Source organism: Macrobrachium rosenbergii, chromosome 5 (assembly GCF_040412425.1).
Source record: "Macrobrachium rosenbergii isolate ZJJX-2024 chromosome 5, ASM4041242v1, whole genome shotgun sequence".
Classification (NCBI taxonomy): domain Eukaryota; kingdom Metazoa; phylum Arthropoda; class Malacostraca; order Decapoda; family Palaemonidae; genus Macrobrachium; species Macrobrachium rosenbergii.
Genome location: NC_089745.1, coordinates 20,347,022 through 20,367,220, shown reverse-complemented (window position 1 = coordinate 20,367,220; position 20,199 = coordinate 20,347,022). Strand labels below are relative to the sequence as shown.

General features: G+C 37.1%; 1 protein-coding gene across 3 annotated transcripts in view; it reads right to left on the bottom strand.

Moving 5' to 3' along the window:
- Positions 1-16,439, bottom strand: part of LOC136838576 (uncharacterized) — a 211,861-nt gene extending 195,422 nt beyond the window's left edge. For 2 of the 3 annotated variants that reach the window (XM_067103744.1, XM_067103765.1), the window contains exon 1: positions 16,222-16,356. The gene's annotated coding sequence lies outside the window, so the exon portion shown is untranslated. Of the gene's footprint in view, positions 1-16,221 lie in introns of all 3 variants that reach the window. The other variant, XM_067103755.1, reaches the window with a different exon arrangement.
- Positions 16,440-20,199: the final 3,760 nt, after the last annotated feature.

Genomic DNA, 20,199 nt, shown 5'->3' with positions numbered 1-20,199 from the left:
CAAAGATACTATAACACTATTCACGTAGTATAATGGCAACGTCAAAAAAATTATTGATAATATCAAGAGGGAAACCACCGTTTAGCTCTGAATGCAATGGAATGGAATATAAAATTTAGGCCAAAGGCCAAGCGCTGGGACGTATGAGGCCATTCTGCAATTTATCGACTTCGTCACGAAAGCAAGAATCGTTTAGCTTTATACAAACTCAAAGAAAAACTACATCAACTTGCTGAGATACTCACGAAAAATGTGTTAGCTGTCTAAGAACACCAAAGCAAATAAACAATTTACGAAGCAACAAAGTCGTGTTAATTTATTGTTCAAACAATCAAGGAATACGTACAAGTGAGATACAGTAGTCACAAAACAATCAACATTTTAATGAATGGTCTAAAAATCTAACCGTCTCTGTATATATGCATACTTTTACAAAGCAAAGTTATCTCCATCCGCTACGTAAAATCTACATTTTAAATTGTGGTTCAAAGAAAAATATTCAGAAATCTACATGAAACATCTGAAGGCACCGAAATACGGTAACGGCATAAATAACTGTCAAAAGCATGAAGACAATTATATCGCCTGGCTGAAAACACTATGAAGTATATCTGTTCCAAACAGCTAAAGCTGCATGAATGAAATATCAGAGAAACGTTTAAAAAAAATCAGTAAATGAATACCAAGTAAGGTAAGGTGTAAATGGTCCAGGGTTTTTGGTCTAAAAATAAACAAGTCGGTCAAAATAGCAGAAAGGTTACAGCACCTGAGCAAAATCATGATGAAAAATAACAAGAGGTACTAGACAAATATCAAAGCTACGTAGGGAATGGACAGTGTGTACAGAAATAGGCGGAACAAATATCACCGAGACTGAATGGGATTCGTGGAATTTAGGCTAAAAAGCCAAGCATTGGTGCGCACTCAGCCATTCTGTGCTCTAGAAAGTGAAAAGGAGGGAGTTGGAGTGGTTGGATGGTATTATCGAGACCTAGAGAATAAATGAGATGTAGTACAAGGGTCTAAAAGCGAAACTGAGAGAAAACCCCACTGTTGCAATGAGAAGTAATAATCAGAGAGGTTAGACAGCAAGACTGAAAAACGAAGTAAAAGACCAAACAACTGAACGCTGCAAGCACCCTTTAGTAATGCTCGCAGCGCACAGCGTGGGGTCCACTGACAGCGCTAACCCCTTACGAGACAAAAATAAAGAAACAACATGAATCTGAACGTTTGCATCAAACTTTAATGATCGTGGTATAGCACTTCTACAAGTCATTGTGCTGACGGCAAGATACATGAGCGGGTGAATGCAAAGCCACTTCCAAAATCAGTTGCGTCTTGATCCTACAGGTGCTAATTATCCTTTAAAAACTTCCTGCTAATCGAATTTTTAAAGCTATAAAAAAATGGCGGTTTGCATTTGGGTCTTGATTGTTGTGTTGGCCCAAAGACAGTGTGACTAAAATAAATACTGGTAGCCTTCTATGCAGACCAAAATAAATACCGGTAACCTTACGTGTCAGAACAAACTGAGTACCAGTATCCTTCTATGCCAGACTAAAACTAATATTGGTATCGTTCTGTGACAGACCAAAATATATATCAGTATCCTTCTGTACCAAACTGGTTTCAATCCTTACAATAAAACTGAAGTAAACTTATATATAAATTCTCTCGTTGCAAAATGTAATGATAAAACTTTCCGGTCTTCATTACAAGCTGTTTTCTTCCGAAATCTGAGCGTGTTCAAATTGCTTGTTCAAACATTGAATAGAATGGAATGGAATATAAAATTTAGGCCAAAGGAGAAAAACCTCCCAGTTGCACTAAAAAACAATTTGCTGGGACAGGGTGAAATGTTAGACAGAAGAGAATAAGAACGGAAGCACAGCAAAAGGAATGAACGGGATTGCAGCTCGGAGCCGAAGGGACGCTGCATACAATCTTAAGTTTTCCTACAGTGCACTACGTGAGGTGCACTGATAGCACTACCCTCTCCGGGGGCAAAAATTGAAAGTACCAACTAATTTGATCGGAATGTCAAAAGTGCCGTTTAATTTGATTTAAATATCAACACTGAAAGGAAGGACAAGTCCTATCTAATCCGGTGTCCTGGTAGTTACTTAATGGATTTTCTGCCTTGCTAATCGCCTGTTTCCTTAACATTTAAAGCTTCCTTGGTATAACAGCGTTTGACTTAATATTTCCCAGTAAAGTGATTTTCTCTATGCTTCTCCAACTGTGGCAGCGTTGGGCACAGAACCTATGTCTTTCGTTCTGGCATATATAAATATTCAAGAAAATTTTTTTTTAGTTCTTTGATCTGATATTTCAATAGATTACGCTAAATGGCAAATGACAGATTTTCTTCTGTGGCAGAGATGGCAACTTTATGTATTAAGCAAATATTGTTATGCCACTGTTGAAGTTGGAACACAGCCAATAACAATCAGATAACAGTTTCCAGATGTAGCGGCAGCAATATCTTCTTTAATTAATAAGCATTAATCCATAAACTCTATACATAATTATTTTCTTCAGATAAAACCAGTTCTTTAGCTATTGCATAAATAACAAGCTCTTTGGATTTATATTCTTTTGGGGTTCGACAAGGCTTGAAGCCCATTACTGGCAACCCTGGTAACAAAATTTGTATTACCTATACACAGCAGCTTTAATTCATTACACTGAAGGGAATGCAGTGCAGATCACACCGAAGACAGAAGGAATAAATATCGGTTCACTTGATCCAAGACTCACCAAGGACATCCAAGGAATAAAAAAAAAATCTTAAAATAACTTGAAAATACATGAAAACGGAGGATGAGTTGTCTCTATTTACCTTGCTCTAAACGCGTCGCTTTCAATTCGAAAGTTATCATCTCATGACTATAAATAAAACAAAAACAGCTTTCCTTCAACCCGATATGAAATCGCCCCTTATATACCGTTAACATCGCGAGGTCGCCTCAGAGTCCAGGGTACAAAGAAAGTAACATGCGGGCTTAAGAATACACGAGAAGTGCTAGTAGCCCTTCCATAAATAGGTCGATATTCATATTTCGTAGCTGCCCGCTGGTCCCCTTTTCCCTCAGATGATTAATTAATTAGGCCGCGTTGGTCAGACTTTCCACTCTCTCTTCCGTTCCCCTTCCCAACTTTCATCTTAAATGATAATGTCAATGTTCCACTCGAGTACCAATGCCCTGGAAACATTGTGGAATGCAAATATATTTCAAATTCTGCCAGTTCTCAGGCTCACGTTAAAATCTAGACATCTTGGAGATTTTTTAAAGACAGTACTCAGTTCTCAACAACTGCTAACAGGAAGGAATCTGCATATTATTCCAAAGATATAATATAACTGATCTTAGGCAAGAATCGCTCATAACCTTGAATAAAAATTCTTTTCAATGTCTGAGGTGTAAATGGAAGGACAACCCTGAAAGACAGAGGGGTGTAGGTAGTCGCTATGAAAATTTCGCTCGATTTTAGCACACCAAATTATTTACTTTAAACTGCCAATGTAATATATGAGCCAATTTGTGAAGTTCTGATATTAACGTTCATAGAAGAATGCCAGGATAAGATCAGAGTCCCATGTAGCTCAGTTCTGAAATAAGATTAATATAATTCAACCTGTAAGAAGCTTTCTGTGGCATGCTACAGGACTAGAAAAATAACTGTCATCTATCTACTCAGGTCCTCACGAGTCCTAATAATTCTTAAGAACTCAGTTCACCTTTCAAAGCTGTTCTTTGGATCACAATCCCAAACTTTTTGAATGACTGAAATGTCTCCTACAACAAACCAAAGAAAAATATGGCAAAAACTTATACCTAGCACAGTGGATATATTGTCACGGCGCGGCATATCAAAGAGATATGCTTTTAGTACTGCAACAAGTACTCCGAATAAGAGCCACAGGCAAGAAAATAACCATCCACTTAAAATGCAGATGGTCATTTTGCAACTCACAAAAAACAGAAAATAAAAACGACAGTCGCAATGAATCCGCTTAAATTTCCCCTTTATCGGTTATGATGGCCGCCCGAATCGATGCAAGTTTCACGAAGGAAGCCAAGATAAACGAAAATATGGATTTCTCTCTCACTGGAGAAATATCAAAATTAGAACAAATAAAAAAGACTTTGCAATGGCAGGAGGCATTCTGATATTCCATTATCTTACCGGTAGTATCAGTCCAAGATACTGTATTCAAAAGTCAGTGAAGAATTGAAGTACGTTTAGACAGAACAAATGGAAAGCTGCTGATCTAGTTGAACTAGAAATCAGCTCCCTGTAACAGACCACAATCTGAGCAGTGTGTGTGTGTGTGTGTGTGTGTGTGTGTGTGTGTGACACACGTGGGACTTTGGAAAAAACGTTACTGTAAAGAGTGGAACTTTGGAACGAACGTTTCCTATGGTGGATCCTTATGCGTTTCCAGTTTAGATGCTGCACCTTCGAAATATCAAGGATATTCCATACAGAAGAGGATTAAAAAGAATGTAAGCAAAGACAATTCAGCAATGACTATAGAAGTAGCCCATAGGCTAGACACCCTTTACTGATTTAGATGTATAGTGTCTACGACTATACTAAGGGGTGTTTTTAAATGACATGTCAATAAAGCCTAATAAGAAAGGGTCATCTTAAGCTAATGGATCAAGAATCAAACTAATGTTAACGAAAACCAGTCACTAACGCTGCCGGTATCCTCATGACCCCTGTCGATGTGGATAAGTTAATATGAGTTGGAAGAATGATGGACTGACTTCAATTCAGGTTGCTCTAGTTCAGCATTTTAAACCCAGGTTAACATGAAAGGCTCTTTGAGATTCAACCAAAATAAAAGTCCGCGGGATTCGATCAGTCTCAAGTGAGTGGCTGTTGTCTGAAAATTGATTCGACGTGCACGAACACAAAAACGTACGATTTCTTAAGGTTTTCGGTCCCAAAAGAGTGCTGCCTCATTAGTTTGTATCCTGCTCTGTAAGATGAGATTTATTTACATAATCTGGTATCATTACTGCACATTACATCATCATGAATACCTTCTTTCACAGCACGAATACTTTAAGAAGGAATTCTTACCGCAATTATTATTATTATTATTATTATTATTATTATTATTATTATTATTATTATTATTATTATTATTATTATTCGACTATGCAGTAAGGTACTGTTTTTCTGACATTATTATCATAGACTGTTATCATTCTCCTTGACTGTGTTATCTGCATGCAGTAAAACTTGAAAGTAACTGATTATTTTACCCAACTAATTTCTATATTTGTCTGTTTCTCAAGGTTATTTATCAACTGAAAGGATATTCTCATTGCATTTCAGGATCCGACAAAGGTATCGTTTCAGGTATTTTGACCTTGACCTATTTTGCCTGGTAAGGGTCAGTTTAATGTTGGGATTTTATTTTATGTCTCTGAAAATATTTTTTGTGTATGCACCCTGGGCTTCGTGAATAGTTCCATATTATTTTCACTTTGACCTATTTTTAAAATTCACCGATAAAAAAGGTTAAAAATAGATTCCTTCAAGGCTAGAGATAAATCTTTAATTTTTTTCAATTAAACATGTTTCTCAGGGTCGCTGATCAATTCAGTTTAAAGATTAAGACTTTATTTTTCCTTGATTTTGATGAGACGTGAAGGCAGGTGCTCTGAGGTCTAATGTTCACTTACAGCCACTTTTTTGTTTTGATTTACTCCTCAAGGTCACAGGTCCATGAGAAAGGGCAAAACTTTGCGTATTTACTTTAGATCTCTGAAACTATGACACTTTATAGGCCTCCTGTCTTTAGACTCTATACCAGGAAGTATAACAACAAGTTCTGGGGTCACCTCTGGTTAAAAAATATGAAATGAGGTACAGTAAAAATGAAGGAAAGGGGTTGCAGCTAGGGGCCGAGGGGACGCGGCAAAGAGCTTAAAATGCCTACATTCCACAGCATGAGGTGCAATCACGGCCCTACCCCCTTACGGACATAAAAAGATTTAATCAAATATTAACACTGTCATCGTTTTGACAATGTCACGTACATCGGAACAGTATATAAAAATAAATTTATCAGTCAAGAATTTAAATATATTAGATATTTGGATATTAATCATATTTATTCAATATCCTGAAGACTTTGACAAATTCCTCAAAGTATGAGAAAGAGGAGATTTGTCAGAAAAGGAAACCCGCTTCAAAATGCTTCGAAGCTTAAGTATTCCGTCCGCTGTAGGTTTCTAAAAGCCATTAGCTTTCCAGATACAAAAGATACCGCAGCCAAAGTCGAAATAACAGCTGAAGCCGGGTTAATGGCCATCATGGAAACAATCTCACTACAGCAAGACCAACTCGCAAATGATTCTGGTATAATGGAAAATGAAAATGAATTCCCATTTATAACTGTATCCAAGTTTCTCTCTCTCTCTCTCTCTCTCTCTCTCTCTCTCTCTCTCTCTCTCTCTCTCTCTCACTTGTCTTGGAGCGTTTATTCGAAATATTAACGCTACGTTTTGTGAGATTATTTATTTTTTTTCATCTACGTAAACGTCTTCTGCACCAGAAACCCTTTTATATTGATATGGCAATTTCGTTTAGTTATCAGAAAGGACAATCTTCTATTTTTCTGTCTTTGTCACTGTATCTCGACGTCGATTTGCCTGATGGTGCTTTTTTATTTTTATCTTCGCGATTACAATACTTCAAGTGGTTTCATAAAAAACTTAAAACAGTCAAATTTGTGATTTCTAAAAGTAGTCACACCCCCTTCCTCTCTCTCTCTCTCTCTCTCTCTCTCTCTCTCTCTCTCTCTCTCTCTCTCTCTGAAATCCTTCTCTTTTCCAAAAAGTTTCTCTTTCCCTCTGAAGAGCTCTCTGACTGTTCTGTCTTCTTGTTTATTTTGATGACACTTCGAATTTTTGAAATCTCATTCCCATATCTTTTGTAAAAATAAATTATGAACACTTAACATGGACAAAACAAAAAATAGTCCATAACTTGCTGCGCAGATTTTACGTGGTGGCATACTGCTTGATAAAGGACAAGGGACAAACTTGTTTTCCAAACCAACAAATTGTATGAAGAGCCAACAAATTGTCTCCATAAAGGACAAACCAACAAATTGCCTACAAACTGTGTCATTGTATAAAGACTTGTTCTGTCTTCTTGTTTATTCTTGATAAAGGCAAACCAACAAATTGTCTCCATAAAGGACAAACCAACAAATTGTCTCCATATACAAACCAACAAATTGTCTCCATAATACAAACCAACAAATTGTCTCGTAAAGATTTGTCTCCATAAAGGTAAATAACAAATTGTCTCCATAACTTTTTTTTTGTTGCCTACAGAATATCATTCTCGGTAAAGAACAAACCAGCAAATTGTCTCGATAAAGAACAAACCAACAAATTGTCTCGATAAAGGACAGACCAACAAATTGTCTCGATAAAGGACAAACCAACAAATTGTCTCGATAAAGAAAAAACCAACAAATTGTCTCCATAAAGGACAAACCAACAAATTGTCTCGATAAAGAAAAAACCAACAAATTGTCTCCATAAAGGACAAACCAACAAACTGTCTCCATAAAGAACAAACCAACAAATTGTCTCGATAAAGGACAAACCAACAAATTGTCTCGATAAAGGACAAACCAACAAATTGGCTCGATAAAGGACAAACCAACAAATTGTCTCAAGTAAATATAAGAAAAGCTGATAAAAAAGATAGAAACGGGTGATAAGATCACGGGTTTTGCAGATTATATTAAAACATCCTTTAAAGTACGAACATCAACATCCACACACTAATGTTCCATTGTCTTACGTTCATCTCTGCATGCTGGGATGGGTCCTAAGGTCCAAAACAGGTACCATTCCCCTTCAAACCTTACCACTCTAAAGGCCACGGAACCTTGCTCGCAAAAAGCCGATTTAACCCAAACCCACCAACTAACTAATTTTACGCTGTGTCCGCGAAGAGCTATGGCACTGGCCAGTACCAGTGTTACACGTACTTAAGAAGAGCCAAGCATGACGGTAGAGGGTCCCCTCACGAAGTCTGGAAAATAGACAATAAACGCACGAAATCTGAAGATTGTCTAGTCATAGTACAATGATCGAGGACACATTTCACCGCGTATAGCAATTTTGTCTACAATATGCAAGTCTTGAAATGCTGCCAATATCTAGTGGTTTGATTTGTTTTTTAAAAAAATTGTCTATATAGCAAATACTGGGGCACTTTCGGCTATTCAGAGCTTAAGACAGTGAAAAGAGGGCGTTGGAGCTCTAGGACAGCAAGGTAGAGAAGGGAAATAGAGATGAAGTAAGACGTTCCAAGGGTGGAACTGGGAGAAAAGCCCTAAGTTGCACTAAGAAGCTATCATTATGAAAGGATGGACAGCAAGACTGAAGAAAGGAAGCGAGAATGCAGTTAAAGTAAAAGGCTCAAAAGTGGATGTGGCCAAGGGCCGAAGGGACACTACAAACACCCTTTGGTAATGCCTAACAACGCACCACGTGAGGTGCACTGATGACACTAAACCGCTACAACGCAAACATTGAATGAGAAAACTATTCCAATAACGGGAAAACAAGCATGAAAGCTGGCGATATTAATATGGTCAAGTCTTACAAACCCCCCGTCAGCATTAAACTGTTTATAATTTCCAAAACCGAAACCTTAAATTCAAATGTAATGACGAATATTTTCAGTCAAAGAAATCCTCGAGTTCACTGACCCCAGTACATAGTGAATGTTGTGATGGTACCCGGTATGACTCGGATTATCAAGGCAAGATTATGATTAATGTAATCATAGATCTCTGTTAAGCATGGAGATTGTTTTATGCAGCAAACGGGGGCAAATAACTAGAGCAACTTTTGTATCATCTGAAGATTAAATTAAACATACCACTAGTAAAGATTTAAAATGAGCCAAATGTCTAGGAGCACGGGCCAAGGGAAATATCCAACACGTCTATAGGCTAACTTATATCGCCGTCGACGCATGTCGGCAATCCGTTTAGAAAATTGTTTAGGGAACTGAGAAATCACCACCCAACATCAACTATAACTATTGACACAAAACTGCATTTCAGCCGTGTTGCATCAGGGCTCAAGAATCCCAGTATAGAAATCGAAGACAAAAAAAACACACTCACATTGACTTGCCTGTACTTTTGCATTTATAATTACTACATTAATTAAGAAAAAAGTCAAAGTAAAAAAAAAAATCAGTTTAAACAAGTATGACTCCCGTCCTCTCTCAGAGGTGACTTGCGTTCAACTAGAGTGTGATTGAGGCAGAGAATTTTGATAACTTACGTCTGCTTCTCATGACGCGCTCTGTCACTTGAATAATCAAACTATCGCTGGATATTTGCCTGAATCGTAATGGTGTTATGGATAAAACTAGTTAAAATGTCTGAAGATGATTCCATCTTTCCTCAAAATAGAGGTGAGCTCCAATTTAAGTTACAGAAGTACAAAAGACCAACACACACATTCTATCGATTTCCAAAGTAATTCTGGCGTGATTCTATGTGCTCTGTACTGAAGGCCATTCAAATAGAAGAAGATGCTACTGAATCAGAAAATTTATCCTTAAAAAATCTCTGATAACCTAGGTATGCCCAAATTTCGCTGTCACAACGTAGCATCTGGTCCTGTCCATCAAACCACTAACAGAAAATGGAAAGCGATACACAATTCCATCAAATTTCTAAGAAGGCTCAGTATTAGTAGTAGTTGTCATCAGGATTTTTATTTGAGACGGCTCATATCGAAACATCCTGAAAATGCTAAATAGCAAGGATACTTTCTCCTCTCTGCTCGAAATCTGTTATCACCTCCCGAGGTAATAGCATAATTTCGAAAAAGACAATAGTTATAAAGGTATACGTTTCAATTCAGCGTATGTCCCTATAAAGTTATCCTTTAGAAAAAGTACTTTAAAAAAAATTAGAAAAAATATTAAAAACTAGTTTGAAAATTTTAGCCTACGCATCTCCTCTAGAAGTTCACTGGCCTTTCGATGGTCCAGGATATCTGAAATGACTATTCTCCATAGATTTCAAGACTGGTATTCGACTTATTAGGTGGAGCCTGTAGACGACGGATGGAAGCTATGATTAAATCAGGGACAAGGTCCCAGAGAGAGTACCTCCTCTCAAGGGGGGGAGGGGTTCTTATGAATGGTTTCACTCCAAGGAAGTGAGGATTACCTCGTCGAGGACTTTTCGTTTTGATGACACATTTCGACGGAGCAGAGAATACACGTCTACTATGCACCCACAACAGTCGACTACCATCTAAGTACATAACCTACTGCTTAGATCTACAAAGTTTAGGGAACGGGTCTATCCATCTGTCCTCAGCCAGTTAGAGAGAGAGAGAGAGAGAGAGAGAGAGAGAGAGAGAGAGAGAGAGAGAGAGAGAGAGAGAATAATATTAAAAAAGAGGGGTTTCGACGTTTTCATACATAAATTTCCTTGAAAAAACCTTATTATATTTGAGATTAAGTTTTGCTAGTTAATTGTCCTAAATTAATCACACACACACACACAAAACACACACACACATATCTATGTATATAAATGTATATATACATATATGTATATGTGTGTGTCTGTGGAGTGTGTAAATTGCGTTGAATTTTATGGGTTTTTGATTGTTGATCAACTTCTTATTAGTTTGACAATATTTTCTGAATCTTCTCCGTTCTTCCAAATTCAGCTGATGGAAGAATGGGAAAGATTCAGAAAATATTGTCAAACTAATAAGAAGTCGATCAACAATCAAAAACCCATAGAATTCAACGAAATTTGCATACATGAAAAACTTTGCCCCAAAAGCATAAAGCATATATATATATATATATATATATATATATATATATATATATATATATATATATATATGTGTGTGTGTGTGTGTGTGTGTGTGTGTGTGTGTGTGTGTGTGTGTGTGTGTGTGTGTGTAAGTAAGCACTATGGACCACCAATCCCAACCTAAAACCTACACCATCAAGGTTATGAAGATGAAGGAAGGTCCATAGCGCCTGCAGGTGTTAAACAGATACAATTTAAGGACAAATCCTGAACCCAACCGGGAATTAAAATCTCACCTACTGTAAATCCCGACGATGAAGTTGATAGTCAGGCCAGTTCCCCACGTGTCCGTTCATGGGGACATCTCAATATTCATGAGGCATTACCGATCATTCTTATACAGCGCTGAGATGACCAACTATCGCTTAAGGCGAAGTTCAGATATCTGCTAACAGCATTATAAAGCTGGAACTATTTATATTTATTTAATTTTCTAACCTACTGCAGTTTACAGAGTGACTAGAGACGGAATAACTGAATGCCTGTCCTAATGAAAATGAACATTTAGGTATTCATACCTTAAGTTATTTGTAATTCAGTCATGGAAGCTGCGTAAAACTATGCTCACACGCACTGCATACGCAAATCCAGGTGCACACGGCGGTTCGATCCTTCGAAAGGTTTGAAAAAGCATGGAGACTTCATTATGGGTTTTTGGATCATTTTGTATCTGACAGATAGTAAACCATTTGGGGTCAAGCCACTAAGAGAAAGTTCCTTCCGCAATCACTACCATTTGTGGCATTAGCGGCTTAAACTAGTCTTCTTGCCGATGAATGAAGCTGACTAGGAGAGAGGGAGAGAGAGATTTTCCAAACCTGGGACAAAACCCGTTCGTTGGTGGAGGGATAAAGGGAAGGAATGCGAGAGGAGGAACCACGTCTTCGGAAATTTACCAATAAAAAAAAAGACCTGAAAACTATCGACCCTGTTTTGCGCATTGTCTTTATTTAGTATTTCTTTACTACAGGACCCTACACAATGTTCGGATTATAAGCCTTAATCATTCACGCAATGTTCCTACTTATTTCAGACTAATTTTCTGTATTATTTTCCTGTGAAAACGGATCAATCACAGGTGGCTTTTACGCGTGTGGATATAAAACTGAAAAATGGAGTAACAACCATAAATTCGATACTCAGAATTCCTGAGTATTGTTTCCGTTTGTCATCCTGGAAGTTTGAAGGAGCCACGCCAAATGAAATTATCCTCCCCGGGAAAACGTTAAATTCTTTTATTTTGCCAAATATAAGTTCTTACATTTTCCCTTATCTAAGTTTCTTCACGCAAAACACCTCGGAACGATAAAACTACGGACAACTTTGAACAAAAATCTATGGGTTTTTAATCTAGTCCTATGGGTAGATTTTGATATTAAGAGATGCATTTCAGATTCATATTCCTTGCAAAGAATCTCTTTGTCCATAAGTAAACACCAGAAGGATTCCCTTCCGCCAGCCACCCCTAATACACACACACACACACACACACACACACACACACACACACACACACACACACACACATATATATATATATATATATATATATATATATATATATATATATATATATATATATATGTGTGTGTATGTATATATATATATGTACATATATAATCGGTTTTTACACTTCTTCACCAACCTACCCCTGATTTCGACAACTGACCGCATCAAGATCAGACGTATTTAATCAGGAACATGATTACTATGAACAATACGTCGTTATCAACAAGGATCACTAACATACATGCCTCTACATTCCAGTGGGTTTTCAACACAGACGGGCAATAACACTGGCATAACTGAGACCTGCTTAGCATAAACCTGCTTGGAAACTTTTTCTTTATTAATTCTAAGATCAAAGAAATTGGGAAGTGCACCTAACTCCCTTTTCCTAGCCATGTACAGAGGATAACGGAAAATAGTAGCGTTTTACCATACATGAAGAGGGAGAGACCTTTCAGCCTCTTGAAGGAATGAACGTTTTCGCAGTTACGGAAAACAAAAGGGGGATGAAAATTTCAAAACCTGGCAGTGAAAAGTCACTGATCTATGTATGGATCAAGAGAAGTTCACTTTTTCTTTTTTCCAGGAAATCAACTCCATTCCACATATCAAAGTTGATAACTTTGATATGTAACAAAAAATTTAGAAGTGATGTCGAGATCAACCAACTAAAGATTTACTAACAAATAGTAATCTGAACAAGAAGTTAAGGTTAAAACTCTTCATCAAAGACAAAATAAAACTGCAGTTCATGTCTGCCAATATAGGTCAATTAGCATCAACGGTTTAAGGTAGTTTAACCAGACCACGGTCTTATGATGATGACTGCAGAATTTGTTGCTTTCATAAGCGAGGACAGGTTACCATCAAACAAGGTATTTACCAGTTTATGCCCTGTTTTATGAGTAATGCTAAATTTTATCTTCATGACATCTCAGTAACTACTCATAACCTACTGAGAAGTCCTTTATCTCATGAGCAAACATTTAGCATCTGGTAAAACAGTGTGCTTGAACAATCTCATGTCTGGTGTACTGATTAGTTATCTTAGCCAATAAAAACTTTACAAGCTCACGAGGTGAAGATCCAGTTTTGCCTAGTTTTCCATCTTTACCACACTTCAATTACGCAGTAGCGGTCATACCACAAGCTGGTGTATGCAAACTAAGAAAAATTAAAGTTCTAATCCGTTGTGAGTATAAAAAAATTTTATAATATACTAATTATAGTGTGTTTTCAAGTGGAAACAAAGAAAACTTTTTTTTTACATTCAACATATCATCTTCACTGGCCACAAAACATCTTTTCAATTGATCAATTTACAAATAATGCTGAACTGCAAATCTGGGAGCCTAACTGCAGAATATGAAAATGGGTACCGAAGCCGTAGCCTGATGATGGTAAGTCAATAGCTCTAGACAAATGGTGATAAGTCGGGCTTATAAATAACTTGCAAACAACCATACAAGAATGATATAAAGAAATACCGAAGTATACAATAATAAAGCTTAAGGCGTGGTATGGGGGGACCCATCCTCTCAGCCTGGTAGAACCTGGCCACCCTGGGTTAGGCTAAGCTAAGATGTCACCTCCCAGTATTTCACTCTGTATCATACATCACCCTAATTAAAGATGAACTAGGGTTTAGGATACATTCCACTATTAATTACAGTCTTCTGGTTGTGTTAAGTTGCTCCTGGCAAAGTATCATCTCACACCCATAGTGAAGTTATGTAAGGTTAGACTGCATCTCTATACAGACCTTGACACGTTTTCATGCTTTACATAATTTCTGGATAGTTGGTGAATATTGTACACACAACGACATATTTTTTCTGACTCTTTATCTTATGACTTATGCGTTTTTTTTTTCATTAACCATTCTAGAAGAAGATTCTAGTTGGTGTCATTAACTTTGTTTTTATTTTCCCCACCCACAAACCCTAGTTTCACGCCATGGCCCCTCCATATATGTCAGTATAGGGATACAAAAACTAATATATTGCACCAACAATAAATGTAAAAGCAGTCTGAAGGGTATAACATAAATAAGTTTGGTGAGAAATTAATATTTCATAAAATTACCCTCCCTTGTTATTAATTTCCAAGAAAAGGACGGTAATATTTTACTTTAAACCAATATTGCATTTTGGGCATCAAAGTAGCGTTTTCCTGTTTTAACGTGTGCTTTGAACGTTTCTGACATTCGTATCGTTAGCAGACAAGTACTCATAGAGATTGTAGACCACATCCTTATATCCCACAATTTGCTGACATTGGCGGGAAAGCTGTTTTTTTGGTAGTGGAAAAACACATAAATGAAATACAAGGATCTTATTCTAACTGACAGTTCTCAACTAGATTAAGGTAATGTTGTCAAATTAATAATATGCACTAACGTAATGGACCTGGTACCCTAGGTTGGGTGTAGTTAGTTAGGTCATCTGCTAACCAAACGAACGTTAGAAACAAAAAAAAAAAAATTAAAACACGGGAAAATGACATTTTCAAGTCCAAAATGCGATTCAGAGTAAAATTTTACCAAAATGACAATTGTTTTCGGAGGAATAAGTACTTCATGTAGGTTATTACAACACTTGATGTTTAACATCTGCCGCTAAGGGTAGTTTTATAACTAGGGGAGACATAAAAAATAATTTAGTTTCACCTGCAATAACATATAGGTTGGCAAACATTAATGGCTGGAGGGTTTCCCGATAACTAGCTTGATAATGATAAAGCAAAATGTCAATATGAAATGACGCTTTTTAAAAACCATATGCTGTCACCAGCCCAGGGCCGTCATTTTGGGGGGGCTGGGAGGGGCAACTGCCCCCCCCCGCAAACAACTTGCTGGGAGGGGCAACTGCCACCCCCACCCCCCAAGCCCCATGCAGTAACGGCAGCTGGTTTTCCTTATTCCCACGAAATTCAAATGTGTCATCACATTAAGTTATATCTATCTATTTTATGTGCTTCAAAAGGTACATAAAATAGCTCAAAAGCAAAACCCCCAGCTGATTAGGCTAGCTTCGCTCGCCAAATCGTCTTTGACATCCCCCCCCCACCCCACAACAACAAAAATCTGAAATGACGCCCCTGCACCAGCCGCCTCATTCTCTCATTTTCTGTCTCCTTGTGTTTTTTACTCGACCATTTCCACGAAAGTCAACACTCGTGTTAATGAATATACTGTGGGTGGTGGGGTGAGGGAGGTGTACCTAATTAGAAGAATAAGTAACTCATTTGGACGCCTTTGTTGAATGTGCTGCCCAAGTCTATTACTGCTATTACGAGTATACAGTAATTTATTATACGGATTACGTTAGCATGGTTCGAAAACAGTATTGTATACTCATTTCGGTAAATACACTGAACGATTTCATCACGACTGTGAAACACACCATTCAACGACTGGTAATTCTGATGAGTAAGTAAAACTCCCTTACTGAAAATTTAATTTAATGATTTTAAAAATACTACCTTTCATTAACATCAAGCTTACTCCAACTAGTTTTTATTAAAGTAACTATCCTGAAATTATTTTAGCACCTCCGAAACTCACGATAAAAATTAATCACTAATCACCTCCATTCGCATGAGCTTCTGAACCACTAATTCAGAAATAAATCAGTCAAAACAACGAAACTACAGTGGGGTGAGGAAGCTCCGCGCTTATTTGTTTAGCCACTACAACAATGCGTAGCTGTCATCCAAAATTTGATTTCTGGCCAGGTCAACTGATCGTTCTGTAATCGGTTTCGAATATCTGTTAAACGTACATGAGTAGAACGTACCTAATGATGAACACGGTGCAAAATCCTAATTGGTAAAATAGCACTAGAAATAATCGAAACTGGACGATGTAAACACGTTTTACCTGGCCCCAGGTAACCGTGCCTTTACCGCTGCCTCATCGACACTAAAGCGTCAAGTCCACAAGCAGGGAGATGCCCCTCCATCCAGCACTTCGACAGAGGCCCATCCCCCATTGTCAAGAGTTATTTCAAAACACAGCGTCCTGTTTCCTTCCTTTCTTCAACGAAGGCCTTTAGGGCATTTATGTTTGTTGTCATTGTTATTCAAAGTGATATGCAGTTGTAAGGAACTCATTGACGTCAAAGGAACATGACTCTCATACATAAGCGAGAGAAATCCCGTAATGAATGTGACTGCAAAATGTTGAATGAATGTGGCCTGCAGTGACGGCCTACTGCAATAAAAGCGACGCTTTTGAAAAATTGCGTGAACAATCCCTATTAAATATGTTCCATATTTAATAGCGTTGAATATGAACCCTACTCACTATTTGCTGTGTCATTAAAAAGAGGAACTTGGAAGTAGGAAAAGACGTTCCAAGTGAGCGATATGTTTGGCCTAACGTCGAACGCGGATGGCTGGATTAGGCTAGCCGGCTCATTTTGGAAATGGGACACCCCTCTTTTTCTTTCTCTTTCCCTGTTCATTCTATCGTGCTTGTAATTGGTCATGGCCATAAACTGTCCCTTAGTAACAGTTAAAGTTTGACGGAAATCAGACTGCTTATTGCTTGGATCCTATGTTGTTTTGAAAGGGTACGTCTAAGATTGTTCGTGCACCGGATGTTCGAATCCTTCCAGTCTCACCAGCATTGAAATCTCCTCTGGATGGATACTGAAACGATGGCTTGAGGCCTTAACATTTCCTTTTCAAATGCGTCGTTTGCTAACGATGTTATGATCAAGAAAGCTTGGATCCTAACTATCGATACGAGGCGGCATACTCGTTTTAAGAGCCACAGTTCAGAACCGGTTTTTCGGAATACGTACATTTTGGAATTAATCCTGTTCTCTTACATCCCCCACATGAATAAAGTTAAGGCCGACATAGCTAGGCCTCGAGAGGTAAGCATAAAAAAGGAAATTGTACAGCTTCACGGAACCTTTTTTTTTTTATCTACCAAGCCCTACCCATAAATTATAAATCGAATAGGACACTTGTTTGTTGAATATTCGTAATTTTGTCATATTCGTAATTTTGTTATCAATAAATGCACCAGATCACATTTCGGAATTTGTTAGTGATATTCACAAATATCATTCAGTACACCTTGGGAATAACTTAGGACTATACCCAAAAGGCAATGGCCTTGGCAGATGCACTTTCCAGTCATAATTCCCATGTATAGTGATTTCGATATTTGAAAAGTAAGTTATATTTGTCTTGATACTTTCGAATATAAATCGGGCACGCGTGTATGTAACAAAACTTTATATCACCGAAAAGAAAAAAAAAATTCAAAAGCATTCTAAACGATGATATTTCAGAGTAATTATATTTTTTTTATTTGATCAAATTTACATAATCCTTATGTAAAATTTGATTTCTTCCCCGGGAGTGTTGAAAAATAACACTAAGTTATTTTTTGTTTTCTGTTTCTTTTTTTTATAATATGGTAATTTGGTAAGTTTGTAAATGATTGTTTTTATTTTTAACTTGCATTTTAAGTATTTCAATATTTTTTGTTTACATAAAATGATGACAATTCCTTAATAACCTGTTAAAAATTAAGATGGTTTGGGTCGTTGAAGAGATTTGCTGCTCGTTATACATTTCTTACGGAAAGGAGAAGTGGACGGCTTTTAATGAAAATGAAAGTAGTTCTTAGCCATCTTCACCAGTGACAACATTGGATTTACTTACCTCTTTATCGTCATGGTGAAAAAATAAGTGATCGGTGCCATGGATCCGCATATTACGTTACCTTCTGCTTGGAAGCCTTATCAAGAGCCAGCACAGCAATTGTGATTTGTTGCATTTACAAACAGCATACACGGACAGTGTGGGTTGTGAGGTACGTCATCATTTTTAAAGGTCATTTAAATTTTATGATTTATAATCCACAGTTCATTTAATAATGAAAGTCCCTTGCTTTGCTTTTTAGCCCCCACAAATAAATATACCCTTGGATAATATTTATATCATTTACAATTTTTATGGGATTGCCATATTATAATTTCCCAGTCATAGTTAAGAGATTCATTTATCTGCAGTTACTTTGTGCTGGTTAGATAATTTAAGTGTTGTATCATATTTTGGTATTTTCTCATTTTGCCACTTTTATGTTAATTAGTCGTTTATTTACATTCGTTGCTTTTATTACTTAGGTGGTTATTCGTTCGGCCTTACTGTAATTTTGGCTTGTTGTATACAAGTAATATACTTAATACGCAAAGTGGACCATTGCCTTTAGGTAATTATTATTTTGGTAGTGTTAAGTGAAATCCATTATTGATACAATACATATACTTGAATGGCATTCCTGTGTTTAAATAATTTATTAGTGATTTCGATAGTTTAAATTACCATTTGAAGTGTAACTGATATTTGGTATTTTATATTTATCTAGGGGTTCTTGAAAATGGTAATTGGAAGTTGGAGATGCTTGACCATCGCTTTGACCTCCATTTAAGGCGATCATCTTCGACAGCAGCAACAACAGCATTGGTTTTAATTTGAGCAGCAATACATGAAACCATTTTATTATATCTTATTCAGTTTCTTAGTTGTTCTTTAATTAAAGTTTTTAACGTTCATAATTTTATGAAGGTTTCGTTAAAATAAGAAAATTGCTCTTTGTATTAATTTTCCAATTACGTAGTAAATTTTTCGAGATGGCGCCCAACGTGGGGCCTAAGTAAGGTGCTGTTTTTGCTGTCTGGTTAGCTTCCGGGTTGGGGTTTCGTTTGTATGTGGGTCCATGGTCTATCCTTTAAATTTTATTGCAATGAGTGTAGAATTAAAGACTCGTAAATATATTCGTGGCCAAGTAACGCGGTTGTTTAATAAACATGATAAATTCACGAGTATGAATAAAACTGAGTGGAAGGCTGTTCAAATTAAACTGGTTTCGTACAGTGATCAGTTGAACAGTCTTAATACTGTAATCCAGAAGTCTTTGTATGGAGACGGGAAAAATGAGGAGGAGTTCTTATTAGAATTGCAGTCTTGTGATGATTACTCAGATAAATTAAATACCTGTTTTGGTGTTTTGCAATTGATGGATTCTAAGCCTGAGGCCAAGGATTCTGAGACCGCAAGAAGTCTCTTGAAGAGTCCTGTAGTTCCACTTCCGGTTTACGCTAGCACCGAAAGTGAAAATGTTGAAAAATTTCTTGTTGAGTTTGAATCGGCTATTGCCACATATTCTTACACTGAGAGGAATAAACTATTTACTTCTCAAGCAACAGGTATCAGGCAGAGCCTCAATTTTGCTCGAGAATCTTGAAATTTCAAAGCAGACTTATACTGATGCTAAGAAATTGCTTAAAGAAGCACTGGCTTCTCGTTCGCTGCAGAAATTCAATGTAATTAAGCAATTAAGTGAAATGAAGCTTGAGTACGGTACTGATCCTTTTTCCTATCTTGGAAAAATTACTAATGTAACAAACTTTTTCTACATTGAAAATCAAAGTAGATGATATTTTGCAGTATTTCATCTGGCAAGGCATGAATAGTCCTTTAAAGCTCAGCTTGTAAATGTGACTAATCATGTACGTCCATCACTTGAGGAGATAAAGGAAAAATTCTTTGAAGCATCTGAACGTTATATGGACGTCACAAGAAAGTTTAATGAAAGGGGGAGACAAGGAGGAAAATCTTCTACATCACTTGCAGTTAATGTTAAATATGAGGATAATGAAACTAACAGAATTAGTACTGCTGAGGCCGCTTCTCCGAGGAAAAGGTGCACTCTTTGCCAGGAAAACCATGCAACACATAAGTGTATAAAATAT